Below are 5495 nucleotides of genomic sequence, written 5' to 3' on the forward strand. Positions count from 1 at the left end.
TATATATATATATATATATGACTCATGAATTGAACAAGAAAATCTTGTGCATTAATACAAAAAAAAATACAGATACTTGAGTAATATAGTTTGGAATTTAATTTATTCAGTAAAACTTAATTTTCTTGTTAAAAAAACAATAATTATTTGTAGTTAAATAAAATGTATAGATTTCTTATGCTTGAGTTGCTGTGTTAAATTTAAATGAATCACTGCAAATGTTGACCTCAAATATTTTGAGTTGAACTAACGCAAGTTTTACAGTGATAAGGGACAATGCTTACGTGTAATTACCGCACGTTGTAGCCACACACCTAATCTGTAAACAAACACAGTGAAGCTCAGCTTCTGGCTTGCGGATGTTATGGCTTTTTGAAAAAAGTAATCATAAAGCCGGTGCAAATTAAACTCTCAGCCTTAAGAAATCAAACTATTGATGTTGCACTTAAACACGCACGAGCGCACGCGCGCGCGCGCACGCACACGCACACGCACACACACAAGATGCTGGTTGTGTTTTAATTTTAAATTTACAAAACATTAAATAATCTGTCCATGTTAACACAAAAGAAAGGTAGGGTTGTTTTTGTTTTTTGCATTTTCTTCCCTTAGTGTACTGAGTGTGAACCAAACCGTGACCTTAAAACTGAGGTATGCAACAAACCGTGACTTTTGGCTTCACACCACGAGCAATTATAGATTGATGTAGAAAATATGTGGTCCCACTGTCATAACCAACTCCCTGAGGGCAACCATTACCACAATGTGGCCCGTGATGAAAACAAGTTTGACATCCTTGATTTAGGGTCTTCAATGAGCCAAACACGCATGTTTTTTTGGAATGCGAGCTGAATCTGAACAACACCCACACAAGCACAGGGGGAAAGAAGATGCAAACTCCACACAGGGTGAGCAGAGTCAAGATTCGAACGCAGAATATCTTGGCTGGAAGGCAGAAGTACTTCTCACATTGCTGCAGAGGTGAGCCTCTTCACATAAAGGCTTTCTAATATCGGCCTACTTTATGTTCTTTAAGTTTTGATGCCAGCTTATTATACGGAGCAACCGAGATGTAGAGTTTTGTTGAGTTCCATTTCCTATTCTATGGCTGTCATCACATTATCCCCATTTTGGAATGCCTTCAAGGGGAACTATTATACACAAATACCTTCCTCTTTGACGCCCCTGAGGTGTTTTCGAAATATGTGCTCAGCGGCTTTTTGGTGCGTTGCCGACCTCACCAGCAGCTGTTAACACCAGCAGTGGTGCTCATGTCGAGCGATGTGTGGAAGATGCCTTTCTTATGCTGTCGAGCTTCTTTCCTCCCTGTGACGCCCTCCTGGCCTTCTTGCGCTCCTACTGTGTGAGGGTCACCACTTCCTCACCCCTTCAGCCCATGTGATATCCCTCCCCCCCGCCCTTTTTCAAAAGCAGACCAGACACCGCCTGGTGCTTTGACCTCGTGCCTCAGCTTCTTCAAGCTGGTCTTTTTGTTTTATGCACGCTGATTCACGCCCACACTGAAAACCTTTGTTTTCGCTTCATTCAAGTGAAGTTGTTTGTTGGTGTGCAATGTCTTTCTTCAGGCTTCTATATATAAAACTTTGTAGGAATTTGAGTTTATTCATATTCATGCCCAAAGTAAACAAACGCTTGAAGTCAATGATGAAACTACATAGAAGTGAAAGCATACCTAAAAACATGCACTTAAATAGAAACATCACATAAGTAGAGAGATAAAGTATAGAATACAGTATGTGTCATTGGGCGGGTTTGATGGGTATGTGACAATCGACACAGTGGTGACTTCACCCTGTGAAGATGATTGGGGCAACACTGTTTTTGAAAATCTGATGACAATCCACACAAAATAAAATAAAAAAATGAAATCAAAAGAATGATTTTAGAATATAAAAAGAGTTGACAGGAGGGATCACCAACCCGATTGAATATGAGCGATGGGCTACCAGTTAAGTTCACACTTCTGAAATAACAAATTGGTCCAGTTACCTTTATTTCAATGTTTTTATTAAGAATTAATAGTATTTATCGATGTGAAAACACTCAACAGTCCTGATTACTCACAATAACTGTATTTTAGTTTTTTTTCACGGCCGTCTGAATAGCGATCGTCACTCAGCATGGAAGGATCACTCGCTCTGTACTCTTTGACATAACCTAAAAGTGAGGATCAATACAACAAAAGCAATGTACCGATCTTCATGCATCACAATATAAACAATACAAATGATAGACATGAATTCAATCACAAGAGGAACCGAACAAAAAGACTACAAACCCCAGCGGTCAAACCCGGAAGCAAAGCGCCGTTCGTAGTAACTCTTGCCGTAACGCAAAATCATCATTCAAACTTTCCAATGCAACCGTACAAACATGACATGGCAACACTCCAACAAAACAGAACCAAGCATGGCCACCATTGCAATTACAAGGCTTAACTTTATAACTTGTGCCCACGTTGTTTAAACACTACTCCGGCGAGTGTTTACACTGCCGATTGTGAACAGCAAGTACCGTGAAGCGATGCAGCAAACATAAAGCGCCAAGGACACAAAGCAAAGCGGACAAACAAAGCAAGCAAGCAAGCATGATTGAATCTATAAGATAATTCTACAGATCTGAAAAAGAAAAGAGGACACAATAAACGTAGCTTACCATTGGGGTTATGCTGGCGACGAAGTGAGTGACTCACAATTGAATTTAAACCGTGATACTTTTTTTTTTTAATACGTCAAGTGAAAGGTCACCTGTCAGTGGCAACCCCGCCCCATTTTAAAGCTCCAGGTAAATCCAACAATAACTATCAACAATGATTTAACAAGGTCGCAAAAATATAAAGATCAACCCATTAATTCCATACATCTTTCAGTGTTGATGTTTTCAAAGAATCACTTCTACAACATTCTGAGCAAATCATGCTATCTCACCAAGGGGGATCTATTTTTAGAACGGGCAACCTGGTGCCCAAAGGTACCAGGTTGATCACCCCTGGGCAAACAAAAATATGAAGAGTTGAATGTTATTTTTCAACACTAGGTAAGTCACATGCTAAGAGAACAGAAAAGCAACATCTATTCAGCACATAAGGTATTATTTTCGAGATGCACAGTTTTCAACAAAAAAAATGGAGGACAAGAGTAGCATGAGATTAAGGAAGAACACATTTCAAATTTGGTCAGTAAAATGTTTCTTCCAGCTTTCTTTACAGAAATTTACAATGGCGGTGCAAGACTGGAAGAAGCAGATTTCCATTATATGGCCAATTCATGCTAATGCTTCCTTTATATGTAAATGTTGTTTTCCAACTCAACAGGACATGTAAATGTGCTATTTTTACTGCTTATGCAGGCAGATGGCGAGAGGCTTTACTGTGAAAATAAGACTCCACATCTATGTGTGAAAGCACTGGAAAAAAAAGGTCTGCGTGCATGAATATTATTTCAATCAATTTTTTTTCTAATTGTCTGATTATAAGTGGCATTTTCGGGTTTCTGGACTCAGCCAAGTACTGGAAACTGAAATCCAACCTAAAGATATTTTATCCTGTAGCTACTTCATATACTTTAATGACATTCTTAATGGGCCTGTCCATTTGGGCAAGATTCAACGGGAGAGGTTAATTGTCCGGGGATGAAACCCATTAATGGACCGTGGCTTCATGGCTCACTGATAGTGTGTATGAACGATGAAACGTTGCGGAGTAATTTAAAGCATCTGTGTTTTAAGTTAACACAGGCAAGCGCATACACGTGAAGCTGTAATTTATTTATTGTTGCTGGCGCGTATCCAGACTTTAAGGCTCGCTCTGCTCCCACTTCAAGCGAATTAAAAACTCTTGGAGTCATAATGAAGACTTGGGAAGGAATCTCAGAAGGAGGTTTTGGAAAATAAATAAAGAAAGGCTGGTTTCGCGCAGGAGCAAAGTGAGTCACACGTACAGGACAGATGCTTAGTATGAAAAAAAAAAAGATCCAATAATTCAAATCTGATGAAAATCAACACTTCACAAATAGAAATAAAATTATTGATAGCCGAAACTCTAGAGTAATAGTTGAACAAATGAGGTTTTGTACTCTGTTCTTAATTTGATTGTGTAGGTCTTCTTCCATAGAATTGTCCAAACAATCGCAGCTTTCAGGTAGTCGCAGTGTATTTAACCAAAACAAAAAAAATGGTGAAAAATGACTTGAATAATTATTTCACAACACTTTATGGGTCCTTAAGAACCAGGGGGGCATGCACACATCTGCCTGAGACAAGCAAAATACCCTCTGGGGTACAAATCTACCGGTAATGCGTTTTTAAAGAGTTGTTTTAGTACCAAGTCCACAAGTGTGCCTTCTGCTTTTTCTTTGGCTTTTTTTTGTGGTGGGGTGTGGGGGAGTCATTTGTCATGTGGCCACAGATGATGGCAAGCAGGACAAGCATAAAGCAGAAAAAGTGATAGAGCAAAGTAGGACACACATCTCTGCACTGGCTAAGCAGTATGGTTTTTATTGTTTTTTTGTTTTGTACAATTTATTTAAAACACGCAGAAAATGAGAGTGCCATGGAGAAAAAGCCACCAACATTAAAATGATCAATAAATAGAAATAATCAATACATTATAAGTAATAACATACCTGCTTATGCATGTTTGTAAAAGAGAAGGAGAAGGACAAATTTATCTTTTTCTACCCCTGTGTATTAATTTTGTTGTGAATGTACCAACAGTTCATTCATTCATTTTCCCTGGAGTCTATCCCAGTTGTCCTTGGGCAAGAGTCAGGGTTCAACCTGAACTGTAAATTTGGGATATTCATACTTATCTATCTATACAATAATATATAAAACGGCAATATTCCAAGTTACAATACGCTGTAGTTACCCAAAATATTTTATTAATGTTCATTAAGTCACTAGCCCATGAATAGGATAGCTCCTACATTATTTTTCTTAAACAATAAAATGTCCGTGGAGAAAGATTGAAAGATTCAAACATAAACCGTAGACATTCCATCCTGCTCTTCACTGATTTAAATTTTTTTTTTTTTTTTTACCTTTTTCAATTCATCTGCATTCATAAGTGAAATGCCTTTGTTCAACAACTCTAAAGTCTCTTTGTTTCCACTCGGAGACTGGATGGCGGCTTGACAACTGGAACAACCCCTGCAGATGCTGAGTAGACAAATCCAAAGATCTTGACAATGGAGCGGAGATTTAATACATTACTTCAGTACGTACTTTATTACCTGCAAGATAATGCTAGCATTTGATAGCAAAAAAAACCCCATCAATATATTCATTTTGTATTCTTCTCTTATCAGCATCTTATGCAGCACAAAATTTGACAAACAGGCCTTTGGTGCATGTAGAAAAAAGTCTTAGCTTGTTGATTTTTGTTCATGAAAAATGGGAGCAAAACCAAAACTTTTGGCGATTCGATTTTTGTTTGGTATAACATGAGTTAGAGTCAGCACCAAAATACCGTATTG

Source organism: Hippocampus comes, unplaced genomic scaffold, assembly GCF_001891065.2.
Source record: "Hippocampus comes isolate QL1 unplaced genomic scaffold, H_comes_QL1_v1.1 scaffold237, whole genome shotgun sequence".
Taxonomy (NCBI): Eukaryota; Metazoa; Chordata; class Actinopteri; order Syngnathiformes; family Syngnathidae; genus Hippocampus; species Hippocampus comes.